The following is a 24432-nucleotide window of genomic DNA, read 5'->3' on the forward strand; positions in this document are numbered from 1 at the left end:
CCAGAAGAAGCAAATATACTTACTTTAATATTAGGATTGTTTTTTTTAAATAGCATAAAATTTATTCTGATCCTAGTATGTAGACAGTTTATTCACGTAACTCCTTGCTCTTCAAGCCAAGAATCTACCTCTTCTGGCATCCCTCCACCTTTGTCTCCTGGTTTTACAAGCAGTCTTTATGGATGACTTTGAAACCAGGTGTTTGAACAATAAAACAGTGATGCTTCTCTGACTCCTGGCAAGTAATACTGTCTTCTTAAAACTAGGTGAAGATTGTTATTTTTGCAGTAACTACAATTGTGTGTTAATGCTACTGGTAGTGAAAATATGCGATGTTTATTAGTTTGTGGGATCCAAATAAAGATTTTTCCACACAGCGATTTTAAACTTAATTTATTTTCTGTCTTGATGGTTAATGTTTTCAATGTAGGCTTTGTTTGAAACCATTGGGTTTTTTAATGCTCCCTCTTTTGAGTCAGCAATGCTGACACATCTCCATTTGTTCAGAGGTTATAAAAGGTCAGCTTACTGTAGCTGCATCTAGTTTAACATCCAACTACAATTTGTATCAGGAAATATCAGAGGGTGGGGGTGGAGCAGTGGCTGCAAAATAAATGGAGATCCATAGGAATGAAAATGACATACTGTATTGGCCTCTGTGCTCTTGCTCGCAGAGCACAGAGCTGCTTTGTTGGGCCAGAACGTGAAAATAGCCAAAGCATTTAAACTATTTGCTTTTATTTGAATATGCTTTCTTTTCTATTGCTCTGATAAATCACCAGATTAGAATGTTGAGCCATTACAACTCCAAAGGTGACTTGCAAGGAAAGAAATTGGGCTTGTGCACATGTCAGTTTTTATGCTTTATCAAGAAGGCCTGAAATTTTTTAAAAAATAATTGTTTTGGTTTTTTGAATTAGAAATTCAGATGATGTCTAGGCTGGCAGGCTCTGACTGGAGAACTAGTGTGAGAGACTAATGAAAGCTGAGTTGTTTAGAGGGGAAGGACCTTTTAGTCCATCTGCTAAAATCTTTTTGGTGATACCTGTGTAGTTTAGTAAGTCATGTTTTGACTTAAGGAAGTTTTTGTTAAAGATTCAGCACCTTTTATTCCGTTCAGCTGAGATCTCTCAGTAAACAACCTGCAGGCCTACTTATAGTTCTCCCAACATGAAGAAAGATCATCCTTTGCAGTCCTCCTGTTTCTAAAGTTTATAAGAAAAGGGACGGGGTAGCACTTTGCAGGTCACCTTTAAAGGATAGAAAATATTTTTATTGCAGAATTGGGATCTGTGCATTAAGAAAATGTTTATCTTTGGTGTTGCAGTTCTGAGATTTTTATATTAGGTCACTAAGTCTCAGCACCAGGGGCAGCCCTAGACTAGCTGCCAGCAACTGGCACCCTAGGCAAGCCATGGAATCTTGAGGTTAATCTCAAAAAGGATATTAGACCTTAAAATGAGTGAAGTGTCACAGTTAGAGAATTCACATGGCAAGTCAGATTCTCCCAATGGCATGTTGAGCCTGAGATAAACACGTTGCACCAGGTCAAAGAACCTGCTTGCTTCCAAACAGCATCTAGCAGCATCACTGAGAACCAAATTCAGAGAATGTGCACTGCAAGGAACAAAAAATGCCCTATTCCATCATTCTCCTTTGCACACCATTGTCTTTACCCTTCATATTACTCCCATTATCATAGCCTTGGCCATGTAAGTTTTCAACAGATGATGACATTGTTTCAAGCTCTTGTAGAATAATTTCAGTCATAAATGCTCCAGTCAGCATCTTCAGTGGTACAAAACCCAAAAATGTTCCTTTCTGAGCACTTCAGCATTATCTTCATATGCAGATTTTTTCCATATCCACAAAACGAATGACCGCAGTCATTTGTTCAATATGACTCACATCTGGTATACAGCCCAGTATTATTGAAAAATATTTTGCAGAATGGGTAGCTTCTACAAATTTCTTTTTAATGGCATTTGCTAGGATTTGAATCAGTTCATTCTGCATATTTTTTCCTAAGTAACTGTTTCATGATCAGTTATTTTACATCGATGCTCCTTCATGACTGGATCAAATAAAGCTAGGTATTCAACACATTTTTAAAAGTTTCCATTACGTGGAATGCATAGTTTTTCATTTCTGCCATGGAATGCGAAATTTTGCTCACCGAGAACTCTCACTAAAGCAAACAGACGCTCAATATTCTTTTTTCCTTGATCTCTCACACTTTTTTTCATCGATAGTTTTTCCTTTTTTCAATCATAATTCAAGTTCTTTCCAATATTGAAGATATGTTTTTCCAGTCCTTTGAACCATTTTCAGTAAGTGATGTACCAATTGCTTGATTTCTAAACAATTGCATCAAAAGCAAAACAGTGTCCTTTGACACTGAATTTTGGAACCAGTTTCAATGAATTTCTTCCTCATGAATGAATTTCCTCTTGTAATGCTGAGCAGAGAATTTTATTTCCATCCTTAGGGAAGGAAAATTCATGAACGTGTTCGGGTCCATGTTCCACAAGAATTTGCCGCACACTGTCGTCACATCTGGCCCATGAAGCTTGGTCCCCATACTGTAATTTGTTTGTAATTTCCTCATCCTTTCTTCCTTCTACTTCATTTACTTCAATTTCTGCATGTCTCTCTGAAGGTGAATAAATTTTCTCCACTTCCATATCAGTCTGAGGCTGTGAGCTGCCTTCATCTAGAAGTAAGTTTCCAAACTGCTTTTTTTTGAATGTGAGCTACCCTCATCTCAAAGTAATATACCTTCGTCTTGATGTTCCAAACTGCTTCCATGCAGATATGAGCTAACCTCCTCTCCAAGTAAAATTCCTTCTTCTGGATGCTGTGAACTGCTTCCATCTTTATTTGGATTAAAGAGAAGATAGTTCATGAAGGATCCCTGCTGTTTTGCTTGGTCCTTTTCCTTCTCAGCCTTTTGTTTTATGATACTCAGCTTCTGAGAGGTTTTTTTTCCTCTTTCTGCCTTGGGGCATTTGAATATTATGTACTAACTGTACTCCTGACTGCAAGCATTATAGCATTAAGGATGGCTGACACACCACATGGTTGGCGATTTAAACCACGTTGCAGCCATCCCAACACATCTTTTCACTGCTTAAAGGTTCATTGATTAGTAACATACATTCACTTACCTATTAAAACTGATAGTGTTTACACGGAAACACAATGACCTTTTTCGACATTATAACCTGACACCGGTTGTTTGGAAGGTAATCCTCTTCCTCGTGGTTACCTGATTGGAATGTGACATCATCACTTTCATAGTCTATTAAGTGTTAACACTGTTACTCTTTTTTATGGACCTTATTTAGTACATGTCAACCAGTTAGAACAAAAAAAAGTTCATAATTATACAGCCCAATAATAACGCTAAGGTTGAATAATGCTGAAAGATACTCACATTTTGAATTTATAATGCTGAAAGACTTTATTCTGTGGCAGCAAGAAAAACAATTTTCCTCAGTATTCGCTTGATTCTTAACCATCTACCTGTGACGTGTTAAAATGACCGTTTGACATGTATCAACTCATGATATCGCTGCTCTACATGAATTTCCAGCTATGCAACCTTGATGTATATTTGAGTTAGGTGTCACTAGCATTGCAGCTTTTGGCGCTGGTGGATGTGTTTCTTTGTGGCTGAGTTATTGCTTATCAAAATTGCGGAGTGGGTCATCTTGATCCTACGTCGCAAATTGAAAAAATTGCTAAAATATTTATTTTTGTTGTAAATATTTGACATATTAATAAATTCTCAGAAATGTAGAGAAATGAATTATAATTCATATTCCCTTCGTACACGCATGGGAATTGAAATAATGACATTTTCGTTATTTTATTTGTATTTTTTCACCTTTTTTGGTTTTTTAATTTGATTTTTTTCCTTGAATTTGGCTCCCCATTTATCTTGCACCCTAGGCGACTGCCTAGTTTACCTATATGTATGGGCCACCCCTGCTCAGCACAGGACAAGGCCATGTGGTTTATTGCTATCTGCCGTTACAAAACAGGAATTTAGAGCTCCCTTATATTGGTGACACAAGCTATTCACTCTGGGGAGTAGTCTCAATTTGAAGCCATAGTACAGTAACTCCCCACTTAACGTCCTTGCACTTACGTTGTTTCGATCTTACATCCCTGCTCAATTACAGAACATGCTCCATTTGAAGTTGTGCAATGCTTTGCTATAACGTCATTTGGCTGCCTGCTTTGTCCACAGCTGGGAGCCCCCCTATCACCTCCCCTATGCGCGTCCCCCTCCCCGCCATGGCGCCTCCCGCCCGCTGGCAGACCCTGCGGATCAGCATCTCCTCCTCCTGCCTGTGGCAGTCAGCTGGCTTGCAGTGTTCAGGGGGGAGGAGTAAGGACTTGGCGCACAGGCTCCTGCTCCCTCCCCTGTCTCCCGAACCACTGCAAACCAGCTGATTGCCATGGGCAGGAGGGAGGGGGGAGGCTGTGCAGCAAGTCTTCGCTCCTTCCCTCTCCCTCCTGCCCCCTAAACAGGCCAGCTGATTGCTGTGGGCAGGAGGGAGGAGGGTGGAGTGAGGACATGGCATGCAGAGTAAAGGGGGAGGGGGAAAGAAAAGAGAAGTTCAGGGTGGGGGCTTCGGGAAAGGGGTCTAGTGGGGGGACCGAGGGTTGAGCCCCCTTCCTCCCCCCCGCCCTTAGTGCTTGCAGAGTAGGGGAAGCTGCCGCTGCGCAACGTGCTTCTCCTCGCCTACAGCACCTTCAGCCTCCTTGCCTGCCTCATGGTCTCAATTCCCTGGAGTCTAACCCCCCCCATTTACATTCATTCTTATGGGGAAGTTGGATTCGCTTAACATTGTTTCACTTAGTTGCATTTTTCAGGAACATAACTACAATGTTAAGAGAAGTTACTGTCTGTATTCTAATCCTGTGGATCTAGCTGATAACTCCGCCAAATAGTCAATGTGAATGGCAGTCTGGTTTTGAGAGAATGTAATATCCAGTGTGACTCACTATATGCTAGCTCACATTATCCTGTGCTTTTGTTCATGATACCATGAAACACTATGGAGAGATGATCATAAACTAAAATCGGAAGGAAATATTTGAACACCATATTTAAAATGAGAGATGAATTGATTGTTTGTAGGGCAGCAGGGGGAGAAGTTGTTCCAGGGATGTGGAAGCAGCTCTAGTAAGCGCACCCTTCTTGCATGTTTTGGAAAATTGTGGGAAGGGAACTGAACAGAGACCAAAATAGGAGAACCTGTTTGAGGGTGCAGGGAGCGTGTGGCTAACAGATCAAGACATAAAACGCATCCCAGCCTCATGAAGAGTGAAAGATCATTTAGAATGGGATTCAGAGCTAGACAGGAAACAATGACAAGTATTTGGACTCTATGGGTATGTCTACACAGCGAAGAAAAACCTGCAGCTGGTCTATGCCAGCCAAAGGGCTGAGGGGTGGTTTTGTTGCTGTGTAGACTTCCAGGCTCAGGCTGAGACCTGGGCTCTAGGATTCTCCTGCCTGGAAGGCTCCTAGAGCCCAGGTGCTGTCCGAAGCCCAGAAGGCTACGCAGTAATGAAACAGCCCTGCAGCCCAAGCCCCACAATCTTGAGTAGGCTGGCATAGGCCAGCTGTGAGTTTTTCTGGTCTGTGTAGATATACCCTAAAGGTGAGCTGCTGCTTCTATGACCACAGCACTGAAGATACTTTCTAGGGTCAGAACTGGGATGTAGGGCTTGCCTTCACATACAGGCGGCACGGCTGCACTGGTGTATTTGCACTGCCGTAGCACATTAGTGAAGACTCTACTGGGCTAACAGGAGAGCTTCTCTCATCACCATGGTTAACCCATCTCCCGAAGAAGTAGTAGCTTTATAAGACTGTACAATACAAGTCTGTAATGTAGACCTGGCCTTAGAAAATATGGAAGAACTTGAGGGGGAAGTGATGAATGGATGGTAAAGATTTCAGAAGAGGGGTAAGAAGTAGTTCTGGCAATTTTCCGGAGGCAAGATATCAGCAAGAAAGCTGAAGGAGAACAAGGCATTTCATGGTCAAAGATTTCTCCAAAGATTTCTGACCTTGAGAGTGGAGTTGAGAATGGCAGTCAGACCAAAGGATTGTTTACCTAAAGGAACACTTTGTCTCATGAAGCATGCAGGAAGTTGTGGTTATGGTACACTCCAAAGCTCACAAGCAGATGAGGGAACAGAACAGGTAACCAAGGCTGAAACTAGTTTGGAGATATCCCAGAGGGAGATGGTTAAGAGTGAAGCGCCAAGAACAGAACATTCATGCAATTTCATAAGAGAGGGGAAGAGTTAAAGCCTAACCTGGAAATGAGAGGGAAGCATTTGAAGAGGTGGGATTCAAACCAGTTGGAGACCATGAGTTCTTGTTCACTAATCCATAATATTGAAAAGTGTCCTGACATGGAGAGTGAGGAGAGAGAGGCAAAACCTGTCTCCTCCTTTATCAGCATCTTAATTCCACATCATTTTAGCAATCTCTTCTTCGTCACAAATGTGACTGGCTTGCATTTAACTTCATCTACGTTTTGCCGTATGGACCAACAGTTATGTGGGATGAAGGGGGTGTATATTTTAGGGAAAGACTGGTGGAGGCGGAAAGGGTTAAAGAAAAAAGGGAGAAGAAACATCAGGTAATCTGTCGGCCAGTCAACTTTAGAGCCAGTGAGAATGGGATGGAACCTCCTCTGTCAGCAAATTGAGTTTTAACAGATCGCTGGTAACAGCTGATCTTATTGTCCAGTTTTATCAGAGGCTTTTGTCCATGTCACTAGTTAGTCAGGTGCAACTTCATATGCTTCTGGGATAAGACCCTCACTTCATAGTGCCCACTTACACTGCTACGGTGGCACAGCTAGCTGTTCTCCTGTCGGCATAGGTGATCCATCTCCCGGGAAGGGTAGTTGTGTCTGCAGAAGAATTCTTTCACTAGCCTAGCGCTATCTACACCAGAGGTTAGGTTGGCATAGTTACATCTCTTGGGGGGTGTTGATTTTTTTCCATGCCTGCGAGATGTATCTATCCAATGTAAATTCCCAGTGTAGACCAGCCCTGAGTTTAGCAATTATGCCACAGTGGGGATTAATTCAGCAGTGATGTCTTGCAAATTATTCTTAATCTTTTTTTTAAAGAAAAATGTAAAGAGAAATTGCTATGTGCCAGTCATTGACTTTAACAACCTATTCCATAATCCAAACACTGGCATGTAAAGAAATTCTAATCAATGCTTAGCACTGAACACTATCTCTGAAGTTTTGCAACAGCAACAAAATTTTCTGATATTCTCTATGTAATCAGTGTCCTAGTTCATAGTTTACATTCACATGCTTGGTTTTTGTAATCTGAGGTAATAGAGTCTTTCTAGATGATTCATTCATGGCTAATTTACAGCAGATAGTAGATCCTTTTTAGAATGGCATGAAGTTATTAGCAACTAATAATCAAATGTTTAATTACAATGAGCAACTCTGGCAAATGGACTTGGTTAATGTGAAAATTACTTGCTGACATAAAGGTTTCATTAGTCTTTCTGCTAGTAGTATTTTTGTAGAGATTTACTCTGCAGGTACCAACATTATTCTGTATATCTGACAAAATTATCCATTGCTTCAGATTTTCATTTACACGGTGTTTTTAGCCCAGTCCATTGTTGATAAAACAAGTCGTGTGAACATTAACTAGTGCAGCAGAAAAAAATAAACTGTGTACTGATGCTTTGCATGGGAATTCTGGCTCCATAATCTTTGGCAGCGACTTGGAACTCCTTTAGAAATCATGAGACTTTCTGGGAGCGTCTTTTATTTTTACTTTAGTAGAAAATTCTCTAGTTATTACTTACTTTTAAGCAAGTCTGAGTAGTATTCATGAATGTAAGCTACACTGCACACAGCCCAGGAGCTTTAATTGATTGTAGGGTGATTTTTGCTTCTTTGTCTTAGAGAAGAGGTGGTCCACGAGCTCCATTCAGGTGGTCCACGGATAGTTCCCTCTAAGGTGCGCACCTCGCTGGCCACACACAAGAGAATGAAGGGCCACCCACCTAATTAGTGGAGCTGTGCAGGTGTAGCTCCCCTAATAAGGTGCCTGGACCCTGGAGAAGACGCAGATTTAAGGTGAGGTGGTTGCCTTGGGGGGGAATAGGGAGTAGGTGGGAGGGGGCAATGGGCTGAGAAGAGAGGTTAGGGGGAATTTGGGACATGCAGGGCTTAAGTGAGGTTTTTTACCCACGAAAGCTTATGCCCAAATAAAAATGTTAGTCTTTAAGGTGCCAGTGGACTCCTTGTTGTTTTTGTGGATACAGACTAACACGGCTACCTCCTGATACTAAAATGAGAAGGTTACACACTTCATTGCTTCTGCAGGCTGCGCTCATTGTGCACACCATGGGTTTTGTCTCCCTCTCCTTCCCCCGCCTTCTCCATTTCCCCTTCATCTCTTCTACCCCCTCCCCCCCACCCATTATTTCTTTTTTCTGACTTGAAGATAGGCTATTTAGGGATGTCAACATTTTAAAGGCTCTTGGGATGATGGGCAGAGCTGAGCTGGGGGATGTTATGGTGGAAGGTGTTAATGGTTTCATCAGCTGGGTCTTTGCTCTATATGCAGTTACAGACCTGGTTGAAGCTGCTGAGTCTGCTAACCAAAGGCTGGGACTCAGCATGTCTCTCCCTTCTAGTTTTCCTATTTTCAGCAAAATCAATATGATTCAGCAAAATCTATATGATGTCTAGACCAAGTCCCTAAAACTGTGGAGTTGATTGGATGCACTATTCAAACATTATATTACATGCAAAGAAATGTCATCAAGTTGAGTGTAGGGCCTCAATTCACTTGGCCAATTAGCCCACTTATGTAGTGTATGAAGAAACACATTGGAGGAAGCCTATGAGTATAGAGATTACAGTTCATTGATTAGAAATTCCTGGAGTGAACAGTCTCATCTTTTCTATGCAGTGTCTAATCTGAAATGATTAATGGGGCACTTTGTCGTTGAACTGGAGGGATTAATTAGCTATTAAGAAAGTAACAGTATAATGCATACAGAAGGAGGGGAGGGGATCAGACCCCAAATGTTAGATAAGTGACCTGTGATGATTGGCCATTATCCTGGTTAACAATAAAATTCAGTTATATATTGCTACACACCCACAGATTTCCATGCACTTTACAAAAGAGGATTTTATTATTTCCATTTTACAGACGAGTAAACTAAAACACAGGAAGGAGGGAGATGAAGTGATTTCCCAAATTCACAAAGCTAGTTAATTTTAGAGTGGGGAATAAAATCCAGATAATATCCAAAAAGGATAGAGATTTTTATGTTGCCAACAGACAGTTGTAAAAGATAAATGACATAAAAATTATTCATATTGAACTGGGATCTAGAAATTTGATAGTGATTCCATTATGAACTGCAGAATCCAGTTTGGGTATGGGAAGGGAACAAATTTGAACATTGCCTTTTCACGCTGGTCAGTAGAGAGCCATTTAGTCTTTCTTAGGAGATACCAGTTCACTCTGCAGGAGCTGTTTAGCTAGAAGGAAAGGGAAAGAACCCAGAAGGTTCCATGGCAGTTGAAAAGTTGATTGTGGTGACGGTGGACTCAGTCACCAGCAATGCACAGCCCAAGACAAACCCCGAGTACTGGCAGTGGGTATGAGGCCTCAAGTCTGGAGAAATATAAGGTAATTTTGAGATGCCTCTTTCCAGCTAATGAAATTTAGCCCATAAAATTATAGAAAGTGGGTGTATTGTAGGTACCAGCAGTAACGGACCAACCTGTCTGAAGAGAGAACCACTGTCTTCTTAGTATCAGCATTAAGATCATAGGAAAATAAAGGACAGCTATCTGGCTTGAAGGCATATAGCACTAGGCTATGTCTCCAAGGAAATTTCAGAATTATTTTCAGTCGTAACCTTCAGGTAGCTGGGAATTCAGCCCCTTTCTTGAAGCACTACCTTCTCTCCACCTGGCAATTGCTAAACTCTGCAGTTTGTGTTAAAGTAGCAGGCTCCGGAGATAACCAGCAGCAACTCTATAAAGTGGTCATTTTGCGGCCTCTTGCTGGAGTTGCAAATCTCTCTCTGAGAAAGGCATGATTTTAGCTCTATTCATGTTCTCTTGACTTTTTCATTGCTGTGGAGGTAGCAAGTTCAGTGCAGACTTTGAAAGAAGGTGAGCTGGTGGATCCCATTACTGCTGAAGGGGGATTTGGTTATAGTGAAGGAGAAGGGGTTTATCTTGCCAGCCCTCTCCAGGAAGAGAATGATGAGAATGAGACCACCTCTAAAAACACTGGTGGTAGTAGGGATTGCAGGTCACTGAATCCTCCTCCCTCTACCACTTACCCTGATCTTTTGTTGTCTATTTAGGCCTCTTGGGAATGTTTTGAGCAAAAGTTATTGAACAAACAGGCCCATTTCCAGCCCCAAATAGAGCAAGTATCCAAACCTCAGCTGCCTTTCGGTTTGGTATTGAACCCTGAAACTAGACCTGAAAGGTCACAGTGAAAGACTCCTTTGTACTGTAGCCAAATGCCATTCTGCATTATGCCTATATACATTACTTGTATGAAAATACTGTAATTGTGTGTCTGAAACAGAACTTCAGCAGCACTAGTGATGCATCTTCCACGTACTGTGTCGTAATCAGTACCTTCACAACCCCACCTCTGTCTATACTAGAGGAGTTTTTCAAAAATGTCTTGCCTTTGCTAATACTGGTTCAGCTCCACTGGCTATCTGCAACATTGGACATCCCTTATTTAAACTGGCTGCCAGCATTTTGAAGCACCATGGCATAACCAGGGGTGGGCAAACTGGGCCACGTCCCACCCATCAGACATTTTAATCGAACTCCTGCTGGGGAGAGGGGTCTGGGGCTTGCCCAGCACCAGCACTCCTGTCGGGGAGCGGGGTCAGGATCTTGCCCTGTTCCGCGCAGCTCCTGGAAGCAGCAGCATGTTCCCTCTCCAGCTCCTACATGTAGGGGCAGCCAGGGGGCTCTGCAGTCCGCACACTGCCCCCGCCCCAAGCGCCACCCCCTCAGCTTCCATTGCCTGGGAACAGCGGCCAATGGGAGCTGCAGGAGTGGTGCCTGCGGACAAGGCAGCATGCAGAGCCACCCGTCCAGTGCTGCACCTCCGTGTAGGAGCCAGAAGGGGGACATGCTGCTGCTTCTGGGAGCTGCTTGAGGTAAGCGCCACGCAGAGCCTGCATCCCTGACCACCTCCCGTGCCCCAACTCTGATCCTCATCCTGCACACTGGAGCACTCATCCCCAGCCCCACCCCAGAGCCCGCAACCCTGGCCAGAGCCCTCACTGCTTTCCACACCCCAACCCCCAATTTCATGAGCATTCGTGGCCCACCATATAATTTCTATACCCAGGTGTGGTCCTTGGGCCAAAAAATTTGCTCACCCTTGGTATAAACCCTGTTCAGAATATGTCTTAAAACATGATGGTGGTACTCCCAATTTTGCTAACACTGGAAAAGTAGAACTGTTAACAGTGATCAGGAATATTTGAAAAATTCCCTGGTATAGACAGGGCCTAAAATGATCTGCCTCTTTACATACATTTTATTCTCTTAACTTGGTACAGGGAGCCCTCTACTGGCTAATTATAACCATAACCACATTCTGTAGCTTGAAAGTGGGAAGTTGGGTATACCTAAAACATCTGGGACTGGAATTTGTTAATAAAGTATCCTCCTTCACTCCCTTGATATTCAGAATGCTGCACAGTGACTCAAGCTAAACTAATGATTAAAAACACTTTAAAATGCAATAGGAACACCTTGCTAAGATCACACAAACCAGATAAGAAAACCGTTTATGGGAGTCTGTACAGGAAGAAGGGACAGGTTCCATATATGTGAATAATCATAATTATAGTTAAAAAAAAAAGTTGAAGATTAGTGGAAAAGGGGTTTGATATGGAGTTTAATGGGGTGAAGAGACTGGGACAGATGAGTAGGAGAAGCAAACCCATGAAATCCTTAAAAGACAGTTGAAGTTGACTGAATGTCCATCTAGATAAAGTTCAAGGAGACAGTCTCTGATGTAGTGAGAACCCTAGATGTCTGAGCTTAGATTTGAAGGTAAATATTAAATAACGTGCATGTTTAATTTAAAGTTCTCCAGACCAAAACTCCACCATTTGAAAGTCTACGTTATAACTTGATTATTTCTTGCATGCTGTTTCCTAACTCACATATATGCCAATGGGAAGTTAAGGGGGCTTGTTTTTAAGCCTCTGCAGCCTTTCTGGGTTACAATAAGCATGGAAACAGATTGTCATCTTTGTATTTGGGGGGCTATGTGGGTCAAGACCAGATCTTGGTGATTAGTCCTCTTGTGACAGTGTAAAAGCTTGCTAATTACCACATGATTAAACAAAGCATTTTACAAGATGTCTGGTATCACTGAGATTATAGATGCTGTGATTAATTGGGTTTATGATTGTTAACCCTTTGTGGGCTATCAGCTGTAGTTACTGTAGGCATTCTTGTGGCTATTGAGCTCTCAGTAATCTGTGTTCATTGTTAAGTATGATAGTAACTGTCCATCAGATGTCCTGTCACTAGCACTAGTGGTTCAGCTTGTGCCCTGTGTATTTAAAAATTCATTTAAAAAAAAAACCCAATTGTGGCATTTTCAATAATTTTAATATTATCCCCTTCAGTTGTTTGTAAATAACATCTTAGAAGCTTAAACCTAAAATCTGGTTTTTAGCAAAATTGTGTTTCTCATCTTATACATGGGTTTGATGTTGAGTTGCAGTGGCTTTTAAATATTTATTTTGGAAGACAAACAACTTGACTTTGCAAATATTTCTGAGAAGCCAAGATGATCAGATCCTGGTCCTTCCAGTCTTCACAGAATCCCTTTAAAGATCACGTTGTTTGTGAGTTTTTAAAAATGTGCAAAATACTTCAAAAAAATTAAAAATAACCCTGGAGGGTTTTCTCCAGAAAACGTTTTACTTTTTAAACTAGAAATATCTCTTGTTTTCTCTTGAATTCTGTGACTAACTGAAGAACCAGTAGGGCTATGACATCAGAGATACTATGCAAATAAAAGTTAGTAATTTTTATTCAGATAGTTTAAAACTCTTCAGTTAGCTTCTATTTAGCTCAAGTACCATGTAGGAGAAAAGATTCAGCATCTCCATCTCTTCATTAGCTGTGGGCTGGGTAGGCTCATAATGCACATTCAGTCTTTGAATCTTCCAGCAAAACTGCAGGAGATCAGAAATGATATTCTTGATACTTCTAATGTTATGCCTTCTTTATATATCATACAGAAATAGAAAGGAGACAAACCTATTTATTCCTTTCAACTCCTTTGCCATTTGCAGTATTATGTACAATCTGGCAGCTACCTCAGGGCTTGTTGAAGTTTAAATTAAAAGACCTTTGGAGAGGAAAGCTTTGTTTGTTCTTATCTGTTCCCTGCAAAGTGAGATGTCAGATGGCGAGTGACTAATCTGTGATTGGTTTCAACAGGCACAGCAACAATTAGGTGCCTTTTTGGTTAATTTGTGTGCAACTTTTCTTTTTACAGTGTAAGATCTTCAAAATGGTTGTTCATGCATAGCACAGTGGGGCTAGTAAGGCCTTTAATCATTATTGTAATACAAGCAATTATAATGTATATAGAGTTGATGGTTGCTGCTGCTTGCTTACTTTTAGCAACCTCTGGCATACAGGCCCCTTCTGCTTCTTAGAAAAGAAAGGCAAGCAACTGTCCTGTTTGTATGATTTCCTGTGAATAACCCCAGTTTTGGAAAGCCAAGCTCATATAGTTTTGGTTGTTTTATATAAACCAATGCAAAATGTTGTGTGGATGCTCCTTATATAGGTTTAGCTTGCATCGGTAAATTAACATGTGCAAGCTAAATTGCTGTAAGTGTGTCCATACATGGTTTGTAGATGTTTAGCTAAATCTGTTTTCAAACCAATATTTAATATTCAGTATTGCGGAAACAGATTTACAGATTGCAAATACTGTACATTTTAAAACAAAACTCCATTTTCTCCTTCATTTACCTGCCAAGATCTGATCTCATGGTTCTTTGTCTGCCCTGAGACAGTGCAAGATATCAATGTCACTGAGGGAGATCAGAAACAAAACTCACTGGACTGTCAGTTGAGGTAGGGGACCACAGAACTCTTACTTCCTAGCTTGTCCTCTTCCTGGCTTTTCAGTTCATTATTAGGGACTTTAGTAATTCCTATACGTTTTACATGCACATATAGAAGTATTTCCAAGTGCATTAGACATCATGTTACAAGGATCATATCACATAAACTACTTCAGTGAGAAATAGTAGCATGTCCCTGTAAAAAAAAGTTGCATCATTTTTACTACAGTTATCCCTTTTATTGGTCCAATTAATAAGTTCCAAAGCATAAGGCTATGGAATGTGTATCCTTCTCCCCCCCCCCCGCACCCCAAATCCTTTTCTAGACAGTGACAGTTTATTTTAAACGAATAATGAGAGAGACTCCTGAAGTATGAAGAGAGGATATTTTTGGCCCCAAACCTCTGTGCATTAAAATATTAGCTCCAACAAATTAGATCCATTTATCTACCTGGTCACCTTCCTTCCTAGTATCAGAGCAGATATTTGTATCTCCTGCATGCAAATGGTACCAAAGGGCCCAACTGTCCATTAGACAAGGCCATAGATTTGAACTGCTGTTCCCAGTCTCCAACAGGAATGAGGGGGGATGCAAGTGCATGAGTTTTGTATATTGGGTTCCTGTCCCATGTGGCTCTCACTCATTGCTAACATAGCACAGATTTTGAAGGATGCTGCACTATTATAGATGCCATCCTTTGGATAAGAAAAACAAAATGCCTTTTTTCATCATTGGTGGTTGTCCCTGCTTAAACCTGTTTTTTGAAGCTCCGATTATCTTTGAGAGCACTCTAGTGTGGGTGGCTCTGGATGGACTCTTGTATAAAATATAGTAAAGTCTTGTCTTTATTGGGATTAAGTGACTGGGAGTGGGGGAATCCTTGTTTTAATCTGAAAACAGTTGAACTTTTTGACTTTTGAATTTATCAGTACTGCAATGCATTCTTGAGGATTTTAAAACAGTTTTCCTTTTGCATCCCTGAAAGTAAGTTGATTTTGTGTCAAGAATTTGGCAAACCCATCTGAAGACTAACAGGGTTCACTGAACTAGAATTGAGCTTTCTTTTAAGGCTTTGCACTCCATACACAGTAGCAGAGCTGGCCATCCTTTGTTGTATTCAGAGAAAAAGCAAATTCGATAAAACTGAAAATAATTTGATAGGAAAATTCATTTGAAAAACAAGAAACAAGGTTTGTGGTGATTGTGCTGTCTTTACACTGCAAGTGGATCAGATGAATGCTTATACTGCACAGTTCATGTATACACAAGTAGGTAATGAATAGTCATTGTTTCATTTGAGTATAATTTATTAAGCATGGACTTTAGCAATATACTCAATACTGTAAAGACACAAATTTAGACAGTCCCTGCTTGTGAGCATCACAAAAGAGCTAGGACCAAGATTTTCAAAAACACAAGCCTAACACACAAGTCCATAATTAGGCTCCTGTAGAAGTGACCTGTTTTTTAAAAATGTGAAGTATCTAGAAGGTTCCATTGACTTCTCAATCTGAGATTTATGGGGGGAATCTTTATCTATAAAGAATAAGGATTACGTTTTTTGTATTTCATCAGGAAACAAAGTGTAATTAATTTATACTTCCAGGGCATACTGTCATATTTAATATTATACATCTAACACTTTTTCTGTTACAAAGACCACTTTAAATGGTAAAAACAAGATAAAACATCTAATTTACTTTTCACTTTATATGTGGGTTTTTGCACTCTTTTAGTTTGAACAAACTAGTTTCTGGTGAATTTCACATTCAGGTTCTCATGCAGTAGAGCAGAAGCCACAATGTTTGAGTTACAGTGAGAGAAACATGTTTGTCTGAAGAAGAAAAAAAAACAAAAACCTTTCAGCTGGAATTAAGGTTTTGTTTGTTTGTTTTTTAAAGGAAGCCTCTTTGGGTTTAGTTCTTTTAAAACCTTATATTACATTTTGGCTCAAATTAGACCTCCAGTGTCACTTCCAACTATAGGGAAAGCCTCTCTTAAAAATTAGAGGAAAAAGTGGTATTAATGTGGCCAGATTATTTCCTTTCACCTCCCAAAATATTAACTCTTTGTATTACTTCTCTGTATGAAGGGAGTGGGATGGGATTTTCTTGAGTCTCAAATAACATCCTGTCTTAACTTTCGTTAAGCATGATCCGCTTTGAGTCTGAACAGATCTCGTGTTCAGGATCACTCTGACCTCTTGCTTCATTAATTCATTAACCTGCGCTATGACAAAGTGGGAATTTTCTGTAATATTTTTATGAATCCTGTGTGTGTCAGTTTCCCTCTGTACTTTACATTGCTACTCAGTGGTGCAAAAGGGTTAAACCTGCTCTTGGAGCAGAGCAGGAGACAGGAGGGGTGTCTCATCCAACCAACTGGAGTGGAATGAATGGATCATTTAAAGAACTGGTCAAAACTGACAAATCAACAGGGGCTCCAGAGAAACCATGAAAAGCCCAAGGATCGAACAATCAATAAAGGGGAAAGGTGGCAGATGGCAGACACAAGGGCAGCCCTTTGAAGAGACATAGGACCATCACCTTGAACTGACAAGGAGCTGGAAGGAGAGGGCCCACAAGTAGAGTGTGTATCAGCTTGGCTGGCTGGCTGGCTGCACTTAGGGGGGCCAGAATGGACTATCTCTAAAGGTTATGCTAAACTAAGGACTTTGCAAGGCTGTCCTTACAGTTGGCTAATAAATCCTACTGTTTTGAAAAGGCTGCTGGCATCATTGCAAATACTTGCTGTGGGGCATTGGTCCCTGAAGGGCATAAAAGCCTGACCAGGAGTCTGTCTCATTGGCCAAAGCTCCTTGCATGAAATCAGAGTGCTGGAGCCTAGAGTCTCAGTCTCGGAGGCATTAATGCCGTGGGGCCTACCCTTAAGGAAGATTGGGACCCCTTGGGGGGTCTCTCACACAGAAAGAGTTCCTCCAAGGGACATAGTACAGATCCTGTGGATCCATGACTCTCACACATTCTCTCTGTCTCAATCTTAACTCACTGGTGTCCCTTCAGCCTTTCACAGCTGCTGAATGTTGTTCATTTCCTGGAACTTTCTGTGCATAATAGGTAGTCGTGCATGTTTCCTCAAAGACCATGCTTCCTTTGGAGAGCGACTTTGCTCCATCCATCTGCATCTGTTCTTTCATCTTGTGCAGTTATAGAATACGTTTTTCGAGGGGTTGCACGTTCTGAAAGGTGTAGCACCCATATTTTGTGTGTATGTACAAAAATCTTAGGACGTAAATACTAATGTGTGGGATAAGTACCTCTATTTGAAGTAATACTGTTTGAGACTTTTAGAAACAGCTGCGTAAGGACAATTTGATCCCATAGTTAGACATCTGAATCTGCAAGCTGTGTTCATGTTACACTGCTGCTTTTCAGAATAATCACAGCTGGAGACTTTTTCTTGGTACACTTAACTTGATTCCCAGCTACCTCTTTTTTTAAAAATAAATTAGAGGTTCTTTTGCAAATTTATTTTGATGTGATAGACATAAACTATAATACAGGAATCCTCTTCCTCTACACTTGAAAATTTTTGGCTGTCTCTTATGGCTTACAGCAGTGGTTCCCGAACTTCTTACCAGTTGCGTTTTGTCCATTTTTTTTTGGCGATCCACCATTATATATGTACACCTCTACCACAGTACTACAGTCATAATCTTGACCCAGTGTGGAGGCAAATGGACTAAACCTGCATGGTGCTGCAACTGTGTACCAGGTCACGATGCCAAGATCAGAGAATCAGGCCCAACTTCGCAGGACTGGAGCTGCCACTGCAGGATGAGCATGGGGCAGCCTCACTCTTCAAAACAGACAGACACATGCTTGTGCTCTCTTCCCCCTCAACGTCCCTAGCCAGGGCTCAAGGATGGGTTAATCTGGCCAGGTTATGGCCATCCATCTAGAACTTTTGACCTACTGTTCAGGAAACACTGATTTATAGCAGTGCTTACATCTTGGTCTTCTGACCAGGCCTCAGACCTCAGCCTCCACTTGTGCACATACAGTTTTGCATGTGTTCACTTTCTTTGCATTGGTGTCTCGTATACAGTAAAAATTTCCTAACTGGGTGTCTGTGTTTAACAAAAAATTGATTTTGTTATAGCTTTCAATATTGGAGAAGAGTTACTGTGTGTATTTATTATGACATAGATCAGTAATTTGCAGTTTTCCATGGTTGGAATTCACCCAGCCTGTACTGCTCCCTTAACCAGATTCCCTTTCTCTTGTACCAGTATATAACTTTGAACTAAGTAGAGCAAACCAATTTCTCATGCACATGCTGGAGAGCTGTGGTGGTTTCTAAAAAGAATGCTGCTTTGGCATTGGGCCATGAGTTGGGTTTTTTCCATTTGTCTTTCCTTTTTTCATTTCATTCTTTTTTCCATTTGTCTCCTGCTGCTTGTAGATTGTATCTAGAGTCCCTATGTCTTTACACGCAGTTGTTTCAAATTCAAGTAGTGAAAGGCCTAATTAGGGAATCTTGATTAAACAAGCATTAAAAACAGCAGTATAAGTTGAAATTTAACTAGGACAAAGACTGTCAAATTAGTAAGTTCTGAATATAACTTTCTCTACAGAAATTTGCCTTAACTATTTCAGGATTTAACTTCTGGAGTGCTGTCTAGCTGACTAGGTACACAAGAGAAAGTCACCTGCAATGCTGACAAGTCACACACTACATCTGTACAGAGGTTGCGTTTGTGTTCAGTAATGAACCAGTTAATTCATCACTCTGAATAATTGATCATGTAACTGCAGCCACACCATCTCTGTTATAATCCCATAAGACCTCACAGGCCAAACAGGGTCAGTTCAGTACTTGAATGAGAGAACTCTAGCATGTGCTTAAGTACAGAAGTTGGTGGTGATGAGCATAATTCATTGTAGCATAAGTAACAATAGTAGTGAAGACAAAGCAACACGGGCTTCAGTGTGGGCTAGTTGCCCCCAATACAAGTCCTCCGGAGATTCTGGGTACATACTCAGGTTGCTGGCCTATGCTGGAGTCCATGCCACCGCATCTTCACTGTTATGTGCACTTGCTAGATTAAAGCTAGCATCCATATGTCTGCCCAGTGCTACAGTGACACCATAATTGGAAGTGTAGGCATACCCTAAAAGTTGGACTTCCCTTACTCCTGAATCAATGCCTCTGGGTGGTTTTAGCTGGTACGATGCCACTGGCTGGAGGTGCTGGTTTTCAAATGAGATGTAAACCTGAGCTCCTCATCACTTGTTCACTGAAGGCTTAGTGGCACTTGTAGCACGAATTAGGGATTTTCTGTCAATGCATGTGTTGGCCAGGTTCCATCACTGGTAATTATTCTCCCTAAATTCCTCTGCTGCTTCAGTGTGTTTTCCTGTAATGGTTGTCTTAACTTTCTGTTACTATTCCAACTTTATCTATGCATTGTGTGCTATTAAACTGTTACTGCACTTTGATGGCTGGTGATCCTGTTTCTAGTTTTTGTGTCACTGAGGCCATGTCTACACTATCACTTTTGTCTGTACAACTTCTGTCACTCAGGTGTGAAAAAACACATCCCTGAGTGACTTAGGTTACACCAATAGAAGTGCAATTATGTCAACAGGAGACCTCTTCTTGCCGACCTAGCTGCTGCCACTTGTGTAGGTGGTTGTATTATGTCAATGAGAGAGCTCTCTCCTGTCAGCATAGAGCAGCTACATGAGCAATCTTACAGCAGTGCAGCTGCATCGGTATAGTTGTGTTGCTGTAAGGTCAATAGTGTAGACATGCCCTGAAAGTATCAGAGCATCACCTGTAGTGCTATATACAAATACTTTTAATGTGCAAAATGCTTTGGATTCTTGAAAAATTGCTCTCTAAATAGGTCTTATTTCACATGTTAAGCGTCACTTTGGGGAAATGCACAATAAAGCTTAAGAATTTAACTCGGCTCTGAAGTGTTCCCTCGGCCTCTTGATGCTACTTGATTTTTACATTATTTAATTTTTGGCAACAGCCAACTTCCAGCACATGCAGTACTCTAGCCTCTATCCCGCTTTTCTAAACTAATTGGGGTCAAGCAGCCCTGGAAAGAGGCCTCCTCTTGTTACTGTAGTCATATGAGCATCTAATCTCAAAAGTTTTTAAGCCGCATCAAAATTCATGTGCTTTGTTTTCTCAGCTCTCCTCCCTCCACTTTCAGTTCCACTAAGTGACTTCAGCTCAGAGGAAATGCTGCAGGCAGACAAAGACAGCAACTCTTCTTTGGGCCTCCTGAGTCCCCAATTGAATTGAATTAGGGACTCACTAGCTGAAACAGGACTCTGAGAGGGAGGGGAAAGAAGACGCCTTTTGGAGTATACAAGAACTGCACTCAAGCTAGTGTACATTACACTTTTTAACCTAAGTGTTTCTGTCACATAAGACCTTCTGAATGATCTTCTCCATAGCATTGCAGAGGCTATGTATTGGTTGATTAGGCTTTTTCTGTTTTTGGCTGGGACGCATAAAACTTTCGTGTCCCTGACATTAGTTAAAGGCTTGATCAAGTCATCTGGCTTCTGCTGAAGTAGTTCATCTGCTGCAAGCAGTGTCTTCTGCTGTACATGGCTTCATATTGAGAACAAAGGCAAGAGAGAAGAGGTGGGGGGGGAACATGACAATTGGCAGTGAAGCGCTAGAGAATTCTTTGCAGATGTGAGGCTTTACATACGGACTGCCAGGTTACATCTTGTCAGTGAGTGGAAAGAACCTTTTCAATTTTGTTTATAACGAAGACTTGTTTCTTGGCCTTTTTATAAAGATGATGTTTCAGTACATTTCTGAAGGTAGAAATCCATTCTTAATGCCATTGAACCTCAACGTGGTGTGGCTGAGATGCGGACGCATAACTAACAAAACTTAAAGAAGAAACATTCCCTCACCTTGAATGGGGAATGTGACTGATTTTCTTAATGGAGGTGATACTGAGCCTGGTAGGTTGATTAATTTTGCAATAGTCTTATTGTTCTGTAAGGTTTAGGAAGACTCTGATACTATGATGATAGGGGCTATTGAAGAGAGGGTTTGAGGGTTGTGTTTGCACTTTTTGTTGCTTCATTATGGTGAGTCTACTCCATAGGGATTCCACTGCTATCTGAACTAGGATTTTACCCAGCAAGATTGATCTTTTTCTTATTGTTCCCCCTGTAAGGAAAAACTACTGATATAAACTGAGGTGCTACCAAGAGATTGAACAAGGAGAGGGTGAATCCTCTCACAGGTGTCATTTCATCACCCCTCTTTTATTTTTATATATATATATAATATAGTGTGTGTGTGTGTGTGTGTGTGTGTGTGTGTGTGTGTGTGTGTGTGTGTGTGTTTTAATGAAATCTCTTTTACTAGTCAAGTTCCATTTTTAAGAAATGTCTTTGCTGAAAGAATTTTATAACTTTTTCTAACCCAGGCATACTTTAACTTTTGAAATGAAAACAATATGTAACTTGTTGTTGTGTGATACTAAGTACACAACAGTGGTGATAGCATCTGCCCTTGTACCAGCTTTAAAACTGAGACTGGATGTCTTTTGAATTGATTCATATTCTCAGTTGTCCTGTAACACAGCTGAAGAGAGGAGGAATCCTAAATTTAGTCAAACTACTGGGAGAATACTGTGGATTGCAGCTTTGTAAAATTCTTCTCACATGCCTCAGATGAGCTTTTTTCGCAGATGAGAAAAATACAGTATCATAATCTGGTAAAGAGCAAGTGAGTAGATTTTGGGTTGGCTAGAGTACTAGCTTGTTTTCCCACAGCTTTCCTAGGATCCCTTCTCTAGGGGCTTGTTTACGTGGTGCAGAGGGTTTGATTCTTAATTTCTCTGCTGATGCCATGTGAACCCTGTGGGTGCTCACTAAAGGTACCTTGTTTGCAGTAACGTAGTCCTGTTTGAAACCTGTGCCAGCAGGGTCTACACAAGGGAATTAGAGGACAGCATGTTAGTGTGCCTTACAAATCGCACCCTCGAGTGAGTTTGCTGGCGCCATATAGGAAAGCCCTAGGTTAAATATTGTACTTCACTTCTTAGAGCAGTGCTTTCTAGTGATCAGTGTGTCTCAGCGTCTCATATCCCTGGTGATCTTTTATCATTTACAGTATTTTGAACAACCTGACTAAAGATATCAGAGCTTTTCCAAACTAAACAAGGAAACAGTAATAAGAACATCAGTTCCATGAAATTATTCTTGCATCTTCTATTCTTGAAACCATTTTGATGGCAACCTTTCTTATTACTGTTTTAACATTTTTATCATGGTCATGCCTAGACCCAGCAAGGTTGGTTCCTTATTCTGCCAGCTGCTGTATAAATGTGTGGTAAATGACACTGCTTTCAATTATTTGACTACTAAAGCTCCTCTGCACTGTTGCTGGGAGGAGGAGCTTTGTGGCAGTGCAGTGTAGAATGAGGTGAGAGCAACCAGCTGAAGTAGTGCAGCTTCAATAATTATTTCAACCTGTTCAGACTAGATGAAACCATTGTAGACTGTGCTGCACAACCAGACCTACAGTAGGGTTGCCAAGGACTGGCCTGGAGTCTCCAAGAATTTAAGATTAATCTTTAATTAAAGGTTATGTCATGATGAAATCTCCAGGAATACATCCAACCCAAACTGGCAGCTAATCTACGGTAAAGATCTGTTTCCTAGTTTTGCAATCAGCACTTTTAAAACACCCAAGACTGCAGCTGTATGTAGACACACAATGCTGTACAAGGGTTATGCACTCAGTGTTCCAACCAGTTGGTTTTTGCATGGTATAAACAACTTCTAGGAGTCAATGGCATTGTGTACAAAAGGGGTAGCTATTCCTCTAGAAAGGGGGAATAATAGCGATACCAGTATAAAGCAACTTTATACTGATATGAATGCATCCACAACTGGGCATTATATCAGTTTAACTGTTCAATAGAAAAATAACCCTCCCCCAACTTAAATAGTTAACCTAGAGTAAACACTTCAGGTAGACAAGGCCTAAGTCACATTTCTCTATTAATCATATTTACTCTAACTGGAGATCATGTTTATTTAGCCACATTTAAGGTGACTTGGTGGCACGGCAGAAGTAGAAATTTGAAGTTTTACATCTAAACTTTCTGAAAAGTGTTTGAGCAGCAGAGCTCATCTGTTGTCCAAGTACCTGCTATCGTGTATATCATTCTATATACGGAAATTCTTTCATTAAGTTCAATATACAGTAGCACAGCAGGACTTGGACACAGACACCATTGTTTGAAAGCTTGTTTGGAATTCTTTCTGAGGTTGTCATCTTGTGACAATCCCAATTAAAGGTTTGAACTTTCACCAAACAGAAATGTAATAATGAAGAGGCTTTTCATCCAGGAGTTTGCAAGAACCAGGTGTCCAGAAAGCCTCCAGTCTTGCATGCCTACCTTTGCACACACAAAGAGGTTTGTTTGGTGCTCAGCTGTGTTGAACCACCCATTCTGAGTCAGAGCTTGAAATAGGTGGCCCATAACATACTATTGCTTTGGATGCCTACTTATTTATTTTGCTCAGTGTCCCCATTTTTTCTGACTCAAAATGAGGAATACATGCTAGATAAGCTTTCAACCTGAGAACTTATTTTACATCAGCTTCTGTGAAGCTGAAGTACCTTTTAACTTCTTTATAACAGTACTGTCTATTTTCTCTGAATCTCAGCAAACTTCCTGCTGCTGCCACCCCAACCACTCTTTCGGTCTCTGTCCCCCTTCAGGCACTTGGTGCTCCTTCCCCGGAGAGCTGGTCTAGTAGTACCATCTCAGATAAAATAAACATGCATTAAGAGAACACGTCCAAACCTTTTTTTTTTAATTCCTCTTTCCCTCAGTTGAAAGCTGAAAGTGAATTTTTCCCCGTATGTTTTCCTTCTCGTTGCTCATATGCCAGGCTGTTCTAGAATTTACCCCTTATCTGGGTTGTTGAGTCTCATTTTTATAAACTAATTATAGATTTTCTTCACAGCACAAAGAATTGCATGGATTTTACAAAACAGCGTAAGGGGAAAAGCTCAAAGTTGTGTTTTAGCTTGGCTAATATATTCCACGCTTGTATAACGCATGAGGGTATCTGCAGCTCAGCAGAGTAGTCCAGAGAATAAGGAGTAGAAAAGAGAAGCAAAAGAGTTGGGAAAAGCTGTGTCTCGAATCCACTCTGATAGCAAATATGCTGCTGTGGCTAAAGCAGAGGCAATCTCTTGTAACCCACTTTCCCTAATA

General features: G+C 41.0%; 1 protein-coding gene across 6 annotated transcripts in view; it reads left to right on the forward strand.

Annotated features, from left to right (window-relative positions):
• Nucleotides 1–24432, forward strand: part of TMCC1 (transmembrane and coiled-coil domain family 1) — a 202867-nt gene that overhangs the window by 142096 nt on the left and 36339 nt on the right. The gene's annotated exons all lie outside the window — the stretch shown is intronic.

Source organism: Gopherus evgoodei, chromosome 7 (assembly GCF_007399415.2).
Source record: "Gopherus evgoodei ecotype Sinaloan lineage chromosome 7, rGopEvg1_v1.p, whole genome shotgun sequence".
NCBI classification, from domain to species: Eukaryota; Metazoa; Chordata; order Testudines; family Testudinidae; genus Gopherus; species Gopherus evgoodei.